This window comes from Phalaenopsis equestris, unplaced genomic scaffold (genome assembly GCF_001263595.1).
Source record: "Phalaenopsis equestris unplaced genomic scaffold, ASM126359v1 Scaffold000002, whole genome shotgun sequence".
NCBI classification, from domain to species: Eukaryota; Viridiplantae; Streptophyta; class Magnoliopsida; order Asparagales; family Orchidaceae; genus Phalaenopsis; species Phalaenopsis equestris.
In genome coordinates this window covers 80,322,945-80,333,569 of record NW_018164444.1, presented here as the reverse complement: position 1 = coordinate 80,333,569, position 10,625 = coordinate 80,322,945, and positions in this window count along the sequence as shown.

Sequence of the window (10,625 nt, the reverse complement as noted above, 5' to 3'; positions counted from 1 at the left end):
TTCGAGCTAAAACGAGCCGAACACGAGCGAACACATCTTTGTTCGTGTTCGGTTCGTTAACTTATCGAACAAAATTAACAAGCCGAACACGAGCTTCTTAACGAGTCGAACACGAGCTGTTCGCGAACAACGAGCCGTTTTGCCAGCCCTAAATGTGATTTATGCCATGTTGGTAAGTGCTTTGGCTTCAGAAAAAAAAGAATGTATATATATATATATACCTCATTTTATTAGTTTCAGCAATCTCTCGAATATAATCATTCTACATTACATAATTATTAATATATTAACTCCACCCGAAGATCTTCATGTGATGAATTTCCTTCGAGTTTGAGGGAAAAAAATTAATTTGGATATTCTAATAAATATTTTACTATCAGAATAAGAAGATAAACTAATAAAATATAGAATACATGCTTAAAATTTGAAGAAATTTAAATAAAAATAGAAACATGTTATATTTTCAAAAAGAATTAAATGCACATTTTATCATTATTTTTTGTTGATACAAAATATATGTGAATACCAACATATAATTTTGGGCTAATTACATACATAGCAGTAGAAACATTGCTATTTATAAAACTAAAACCCAGGCTACGTTGTGTTGTTCTCGTTTGGGGCAGCTTATTTGGTGTGGTGGCGTTTTGAAAACGCTCATTGTCTGTTTGGGTAAACTGCGTTTTGGTAGCTTATGCGTTTTAAAATGTTGAAAATAGTGTTTTCACACTGCACCTGTACCTATCTAGGTGCGGTGACAGCTTTCTGGCTACAGTCTTGCTTTTCAAAAAATATAAAAATTTGTAATAGTCACAACACATTGTTTATCAGCAGATTATTCAATAAACTACAACAAATAGACGTCTCACAACAGCACAAAATATAGAGAAAAATAAAAAAAAGTATTTTATTAATCTTAATTAATAAACCTTTTTTCATAGCAAGAAAAAAAATTTCATAACAAGAAAAAAAAAGGAACAATATTTTTTGGAAAAAAAATAGAATGTCGAGCTATCCCAAAAGTTGAACTGATAACTCACTGAAACAGTCTTCATCTGCAGTATAGTTTAAACAGTAGTCATTCAAAACCACTAAAAGTGTGAAGAGACCATTTTTACATAGATACATACATGGCAATATATATATGTTTTTAAAATGTTGAAAATAGTGTTTCCACACTGCACCTGCACCTATCTAGGTGCGGTGGCAGCTTTCTGGCTGCAGTCTTGCTTTTCAAAAAATATAAAAAATTGTAATAGTCACAACACCTTGTTTATCAGCAGATTATTCAATAAACTACAACAAATAGACGTCTCACAACAGCACAAAATATAGAGAAAAATAAAAAAAAGTATTTTATTAATCTTAATTAATAAACCTTTTTTCATAACAAGAAAAAAAAAGGAACAATATTATTTGGAAAAAAATAGAATGTCGAGCTATCCCAAAAATTGAACTGATAACTCACTGAAACAGTTTTCGTCTGCAGTATAGTTTAAACAGTATTCCTTCAAAACCACTAAAAGTGTGAAGAGATCATTTTTACATAGATACATACATGGCAATATATATACACACACAAACACACACACACATATACATACACATCTTGATATGTATAGATATGCATGTAGATATATATGTATATAAGATATGTATGTATATATGTATGTATGTTTATATATAAATAATATATAACACACACACACACACGCACACGTGTGTGTGCGTGTGTGTGTGTGTGTGTGTGTGTGTGTGTGTGTGTATTGTGTCTATATATATGTGTTTGTATATATATTGTGTGTGTGTATATATATGTGTGTGTATATATATGTATATATCTGTATATGTGTATGCATATATTTGTATGTATATGTGTGTGTATGTTTGTATATGTATGTATATCAGTGCGCGCGCGCGCATGAGTCTGGATTTTGTAATATATTTAAATATATTTGACAACTCATAACGTTTCCTTTTCCTTGGTGGAATACTTTTCTTGCGTAGGATTCCATTTGAAAGAGGTAAAACAAATTAGTTCTTATTTGGAAGATTTAATTTATTTTATGATGCCACCATAACCTAAGAGGTATCAATTTCCAGGATTTTAAATAAATCAGGATTTAGCAAGAGCTAAACATGGAAGGTTTTTAAATATTTGCTTAACTTTTTTAGATTGTGATAGTATGAATTTCTTTCTATGGCGGAGCATTTTTCTTCTGCCTTTCAAATAATGGAGTAGCATCTAGTGCTAATTCTGATAAACAAATTGGCTACATAGTTAAAAGCTCCAAGAAATTATTGTAGCTGGTTTTTTTTAATTAAGTATTTGATCAACAAATTTATATGTGAACTCAATACTTACATTAATAAGAATAATAGATACATTGGATATATCATGTCCCAAGAATCTTATTGAGGTCTAAAAAAATTTATTTTTTAGGGTTGAATTGACTAATCCACATTGCTAGATTTTCTACTTTAAAGTTTTTAAATGCTTAAAGTGTTCTTCAAGAGTTTTGGAGAATAAGAAGGTGTCATCATTATACATAATGATGTATTCAAAGTGATATTTGGATATATTATCCATAATATATTGAAATTCAGAAGCGATATTTTTTAAACCAAAGGGCAGGACATTCCATTCGAAATGCTCGAATGATACTGTAAATGTTGTTTTATATCTATCATATTCTTTGATATGAAGCTGCAAATAACTAGATTTAAAAATCAAATTTAGAAAAGATATTAGCTTTACTAAGCAAGTCTCTTTTATTAGGAATAGGATATCTGATCAATTTGAGGACTTTGTTAAGCTCAGCTTTTCCCCTTTCTTTTTATGCTATATTCATGATATAAAATTCAAATATGGGTGAATAGAAGTTTCTTTTGATAATGAATCGGAGATTTCTATTTTTCATAATATAAGATATGAATCATTCATTTGACATGACATTGCTTTTGCTGGTATATCCATCTCATGAAACCCTTCAATGTACGACAGCATAATATAAGATATGAATCATTTTTTTTATACGTATATCCATCTCATGAAACCCTTCAATGTACGACAGGGGAATGCTATAGATTTTTCTTTTTCAAAAAGAAATCGATTTTCTTCGTAAATATTCTTTGGAAATCCTATAAAAATTTAGAGATTCTAATTGAATATTTTGAGAATTAAGTTGAGTTTTAGAGTTTCCTCGAAAACTTCTTCTTTTAAGTAATTAATATTTAAAGATTTATTTTTAATACGATCTACTTCATTAATCACTTCTTGAGGATCAATAATGAAATGAAATGTAATTTTTTTTTATCAAAATAGTGCAACTAATATCATTTTGATCAATTTTTGAATGTGCATTATTTGCAATAGAAAATGAGTACCAATATAATAATACAAATATCTAATTTAGAGATAGTTACATTTGAAAGTTTATGTTTAAGCTGCATTCGGTAACCACTATGAGAGGTTAACTGTTTAACATTTTTTTTTTAAATATTTAGAAGGAATAAGTCTTTTATTGAATACATTTCATATCGACACCTTTATTAATGGGTGTTGTTAAATTTGATAAAATGTATTCTTTATTGATAATCAATTTAAAAGAGATATATCATTAGTGCATAATAGCCTTTTGAATAGACTAAGGAAATTATTTTGAAGGAACATTTTCTTAATTCATATTTTCTTATTGATATTGTTTTGTTTCAATATCAATCTTTCTTTTATTATTTTTTTCTTGATTTTTATTAATGATCTTAATTTCATGTTTAACATCATTAATAGTGGCTTCTTTTTATTTGTCAACAACACTTTTATATATTTCTGTTAAAGAGTATATGAGAAAATTATTAATTATATCTTCTCGATCCTTATTTTTTTTCTGAAAAAGTTTAAGAACTTTATTCTGGTAGAAATATCTTTAATTTGCGGAAGAATTTTTAAAATTTCTTCCTTCTGTTGATCTATCGAGGTAAATAATTCTGACATTTTGATAATATTTTTATAAAAAGTTGAATTGTTGCAATCTTGATAACAACTAAAAGAAATTTTATTTTCGTCTTTTGATGAAGATAATGAAGATTCAAAAATTATTTTATCATATTAAGTGAACTCTCAGTTGGTTAATAAGAGCTTCATTAGTGTTTGACGAAGAGGTTCGTCAGTTTTATGCTCATTAAGTTTTTTCTTGGCACTGCGAAGATTAGAGTAGTGACCTAATCGCCCATACTTGAAACATTTAATTTATTTCTTCTTCTTTTGAGGTTTAAAAGAAGAAAGATTGATAGGTTTAGATGACTTCCACTTTTCCGATTTCTTTTTCTTGGGAGTAATTCTCTTTTTCTTTTGAGAGGAAGCGAAACTAGTAAAGTCGCAGGCAAATTGCTAACAAAACTCTCCTAATTATTTTTGCACAGTTAGTTTTTCTCTTACGCTAATTATTAAGTTCAATATCAATAGAAAGATCAATATCTATTTTAACACAAGTATTAATAAGATTTCCATATGTAAAGATATCATATGAAATATCATTTGTTTGAGGCAATGTTTCTTTTTTTGTTTTCAGCAAACAGATTAGGCAATCATTCGATAAATTTTTGTTTCCAATAAGCTGAATTGACATCAAATAACATTATAATTCTAATGAAGAATGTATCTTTATACCATCTAAAGTGAGTGAGTGAAAGACAACTTAACTTTTGGAGAAAAGACCTAGTTCTTTCTCCTTGTCTGATACATTTCCCGTGAAATGTTCAAGAATTGTAGTTATTCGAGTGAAAATTGCTTCTTCATTTGGTTTTGAGAGATCCTCTAAGCTCTTTTTACTTAAAATATATTCTTTTTATTTATCAGTAAAAAGTTTATCCCACAATCATTTGAAGATTTCTGTGAATCCACTGACAATCATCCTAGCTGTCAGGGAAAAGGCATATCACTTGGCTTGTGCTACTATAGAATAGACCATCATTTGGTGAATTTCTTCATGGAGTTGATGATCAGTAAGGCCATCTATGTTCCAAGCACATAGACCAATGACATCATTTGTTTTTTGGTGTTCATGTGAGGTTTCACCAAAGTTAACATCAATAGAGGGAGGACGACTATAATAAAATTTCCCAAGAGGCTTATTGGGATAATTAATTTTATTAATTTCTAAGGATTCATTAGTCTGAAGGTTTTGAAAAACTGCAGCTAAGTCATCTGCGTAGTTCAACTTCAGTGGACGAATCTTTTGAATGTCTTTCTATAGTTGTTAGAGATCTTTCTTTGCATTTAGAAATGAAGTTCTTCATATCTTTATTACTTGGTCCTATATGGAGACCAAGCTTTGGTGGAGGTTGAAAGTTAGGATGTCTTATTATATGGAGAGTAGATTTTTCCCTTTTCTAAGATTATTTCATTTCCAGGAACTTGCCTTTTAGGCTCTTCTAATTTTCTCAAAAGCTGATCTAATTTATTTTCAATTTGAAATACATGTTCAAAAATTATTTGTGAAGTACTATTAGTAAAATTTAATGGTTTTACTACAATAATGAATTCTTTTACCATTTCAACATCAATATTGATACTTCTGAAGGCTGTAAACTCAATGATTTCAGATTTATCTTTGCTAAAGCAAGCTTTCAAAGGAGCATATGAAGACTCAATAACCTCTCTTTGTTCGTTTTGCTATATTACTAATCATAACTAGTTGAGCTTGATTAGTATAATGTTGGGTGAACCAAGGGACAAATGGAATGACTCATATCCCTTGTTTATTTCTTTTAAGCATGTCATTGAAAAAAAGTTCACATATCTCAAGTCAAAATTCTTCAGTGGTGCTCTTTCGATACCACTGACAAAAGTTTTCATAGTGAGGTTGATGATATTTGCTAATGAGAATAACTCTTGTATTACTCCCTTGAACGTAATTCATTTAAAGATTAAAACTCATTTTAGAAGTTGGAGTGGAGAATGGTTTTCTCTCACTTGATGAAAAACTTTATTTTTATTCATCTGAAGAACTTCGATGGGTGCTTTTTCAGATAGGATCAATATTTTAGGAATAGTTATCAATCTCCTAGGACTAAATATTACTTCAACATCTCCAAAGGTTGAGATTATTTGATGAATATTTTGATTTATAATTGGTCTTAGAGTCAAGACTGATTGAATGTTCCATGACACATGGAAGTTTATTTCGTTCCATCTAACAATTCTATCAGTGGCAATATGGGAGGCCAAGAGGTTTGTTTCACTCAAGGTAGTTTGTTCACTTGGTTGAACTGTCTTTTTAACTATATGATTTAAAGTATTTAGAATTCAAAATTGAATTCAAACACCAATGATATGATTTCTGATTTTGGGAGGAAATCATAACCATTTAATTGTAGTTGAAGCTTGACGGCTTCAAAGAGGTTGTCATCCATCAAAAATGAACTTAAATTTGGAAATGTGTTAAAATAGATTGGTTTGTAGCACAAACTAATTTTAATAACACCCACAAGAAACTGAGCCAAGATTAGGCATATGTCATCTCTCAGGCATGGAAATTGTGAAGCATTTAAACCTTTTAAGGTGAGTGGTTTGAATGTTATTTGAATGAAACCTATATGGATATATTTGAAATCTCTCATATATCTATGCATGACTCTTTCTGTTAATAGATTGAATCTTTTATCAACCTGATCTATTGTGATCAATTGTTCTACAGTCTTAATATAGGGCTCTTCTTTGAAATCAAAGGTTTGTATTATGTAGATAAGGGAATATCTATTTTAGGAATATACCATCTATTTATCTCTTCCTCATTTAGAGGGTATTATGTTATTTCAACTTTTTTAATTAATTAACTCAGCATAGAAGAATTCATATTAAAATTCAAAGACGAAGCCACATAGAGAGCAAAAGATGACTCTAACGAATGAGTTAGCATAATTATATTATGCAACACAATGAAGTTATTTTCTAATATAAGTAACAAGAATCAAACACTGCTATATTGAATAGTACTTGTCATTATTATACCAGAGAAGTGAGGCTTATTTCATCCTCATTCAAGCTAGTAGCCCTGCATTCTCAGTTTTCTAGACAATATACCACTTCAATAGAACAATTATTCAAATGGGTAATCTCCCATAGATTATTACTGAGTTTAGTCAACATAATATAGTATTTATCGCCCTTCAAACACATCAGCAGTACTTACACATAAATACAACGAAAAACTTAACAATTTTGCAAACAATAGAAATAAGTGCACACTGTAAAAGATGATTACCATAAGTATTCTTCCATAATAACATTACTACCAGTGAAGGATCTATAAGAGCCCTAAAGCTCTTACCTGACTATTGTCATAATATTATTACTTTAGAATTTATGCATAATATTATTATAACAACTTAGTTATTAGAGATCTCCATGGCTTTTTAACATGACATGGCTCCAATAGCATAAATGCCTTAGGCAAATAAAAGTAAATATTAAAACAAGAAATTTGTTAAACTTAAAAAATTACACAAATAAAGCTTCTTACAGACTTAATGTAGAAGATGAAAGAGCACACAAAAGACTGAAACTAAAACTAGGGACACTGAAACATAACAAAGAAGCTTTATATATAACAGATGCTCCAACTTCAAACTTCAAACAAAATACAATATAAACAATTAGATTTCTTTCTGTGCAATAAGGAATCTAACAATACAACTTTATTTTATAAAAGGAAAAGATTTTTTTCTTACTAAGAAAGAATTTTAATAATGAGTCTCTATTTTTATGAAGTAACTTTATAAAAGTTATTGTTGCCACATCTGCAATGTTCATTTTAGCTAGTTGGCTTGTCCCTAGCGGCTTGTCACTTTCAAAAAAAAATATTGGAACTTTGAATAATTCTTGAAATCACTCTTAGTAGATCCTCATGATGAGTGTCTGGATTCTTTATCATTTTTATGAGGATATTTTTTAAAACTTCCTTCATAATATTTTTTAATTGAAAATCCATCATTTGTAGGAGCTGCTCATGATAACTGTAAAGCTTTGTACTTCTTGATTATTGTCTTAAATTTATGAAAATTTTCATCAATATTAAGTCTTGTCTAACATTTAAGTAAAAGTTATCTCTAAAGATAGATGATTAGAATTATCTCTTCATAGGGTTATAGTTCCGATCCAAACTCAAGGAATTTGACAATCTGTGAAGAAATAAACTAAATTTTACTCCAGTAATAAATTTCAAAGACTAATACTTTTCATTTTAGGAGAAATTTCAACCCATTCAATGTAACAATCTTTTAATGGTTTGGGTAGAATCTTAAGATTCTCCTAGGAATATCCCCACCAGCTGTAAAACCAAGAAGATAGTTCTCAACTAACAGCAGCTTTAGTGACAATGATGAAATATGAATATTTTTATAAATGGTTTACAAAAAACAAAACTTTCATCATTGTGTGAACATATATGTTCAATAGTTAACTGCATCTTTAACTGATAATATTTCTTTTTTAATAGTGGAATATTATTCCTAGATGATCTTTTAAAAGTTATGAGCTTTTAAATATATTTCAAAATTTCAAGATGATTTTTTAACTAAAATATTTAGTTTGTATTGGTTACACTTCTATTAAAGTTATTTTATAAAAAGATGTAAAAAATTTAGCTTCCAAACAAATTTGTCACATGGTAAGCCCAATTATCTATTTTTGAATTTAATATTGAATATATTAAAGCTACTTATAACTCTCTGCCCGATTTTTTAACCTGAAAATTCTTGTAGAGATCCTCCGAGGTGGATCACTCCTCATTGACAAAGAATGTCTTCCTCTAATTTGAACATTAGAGGTGTCTTTTCCTCTTGTAGGAGGAGTGGAAGTCATATTAAAAATACAACTTATGCTCACGATTCAATTGACCTGCGTGACTATCTTTAGAAAAGCTCTTGCTCCTACAAAAAAAAAGGAGAGTCATAATCTACTAAAGCTACTCCTTTCCTTACAAAATTCATAGTCGTTGAGCCAATTTATGTTTCTAAACTGGTTAAACAAAATATTATTGAAATCAATCTTGATGATTAGCACATAAATAATCAAAAGATTTATTTAAAAGATATTTGAAAAATAACCATTTTCCTTATAAGGCTTTCACTAGAGAGACTTATGAGAAAATTTTAATTCAGTTAAAATGCATCAACTTTGAGTATACTAAAGATGATGTAACATGTTTGGTTTTGTACAGTAAACGTGATGTACAAAAGATTATTCATCATAAAGATTGAAGACTAACTCCATTCCAAGAAAGATTCATTTACTTAATAGCAAATTTAAAATATAAAGACACAGTTAACTATTGGACCCATGTCCAAACAATGATGAAAGTTTTATTTCTTGAAAACAATTAACAAAAACATTCATGGTTCGTCATTATCACTAAATATTTTGTTAGTGGATAACTATTTCGTTTGTTCTACTTAAAATGCATCAACTTTGAGTATACTAAAGATGATGTAACATGTTCGGTTTTGTACAGTAAACGTGATGTACAAAAGATTATTCATCATAAAGATTGAGAACTAACTCCATTCCAAGAAAAACTCGTTTACTTAATAGCAAATTTATAATATAAAGACGCAGTTAACTATTGGACCCATGTCCAAACAATGATGAAAGTTTTATTTCTTGAAAACAATTAACAAAAACATTCAGGGTTCGTCATTGTCACTAAATATTTTGTTAGTGGAGAACTATTTGCTTTGTTCTACCGCTGGTGAGGATTTTTTGAGGCGAATCTTGAGATTCTACCTGAATCATCAAAAAAAATTACACTAAATGGATTGAAATTTCTCCTAAAATTAGAAGTATTAGTCCACAAAATTTATTACAATAGTAATATTTAGTTTATTTCTTCACGGATTGCCAGATTCCTTGGGTTTGGGCTTGAACTATAATCCTAGAAAAATAAAATTCTAATCATCGTTGTCTTTAGAGATAAACAAGACTTAACATTGATGAAACTTCATCAAATTAAGATAATAATTCAGACATATAAAGCTTCAAAACTCTCTTAAACAGCTCTAGCGAATGATAGATTATAAATTAAGGAAATTTATGAAGATATTTGTTAAAAAATACCCTCATAAAAATGAGAAATGGATTCAGACTCACATCATGAAGATCTACTAGAAGCAATTTCAAGAATTATTCAAAGATCCATATTTTTCTTGAAAGTGTTGAATAAGGAATGTCACTTGATGGAGAATCAGTGACAGACAATGATGATCAAGATAACCACAAGAGATAAGTCAACTAGCTAAAAGGAACAGTGCAGTTCTGGCAGCACTAACTTTTTTAAAGTTACTTTATAAAAGTTATTCTCATTATTAAGATTCTTTCTTAGTTAGAAATAAATCTTATTTTTATTAAGTAAAGTTGCATTATTATATTCTTTCTTACACCGAAAGAAATCTATTAGATTATATTATATTTTGTTTGAAGACTGGAGTCCGAGTCCTCTATTATATATATGACTCATTCATTATGTTTTAGTGCACTCAATTTTAGTTTCATTCTTTTGTGTGCTCTTTCAACTTCTTTATCAAGTCTATAAAAATCTTCAGCCGTGTTAGCTTGTATTTTTAATAAA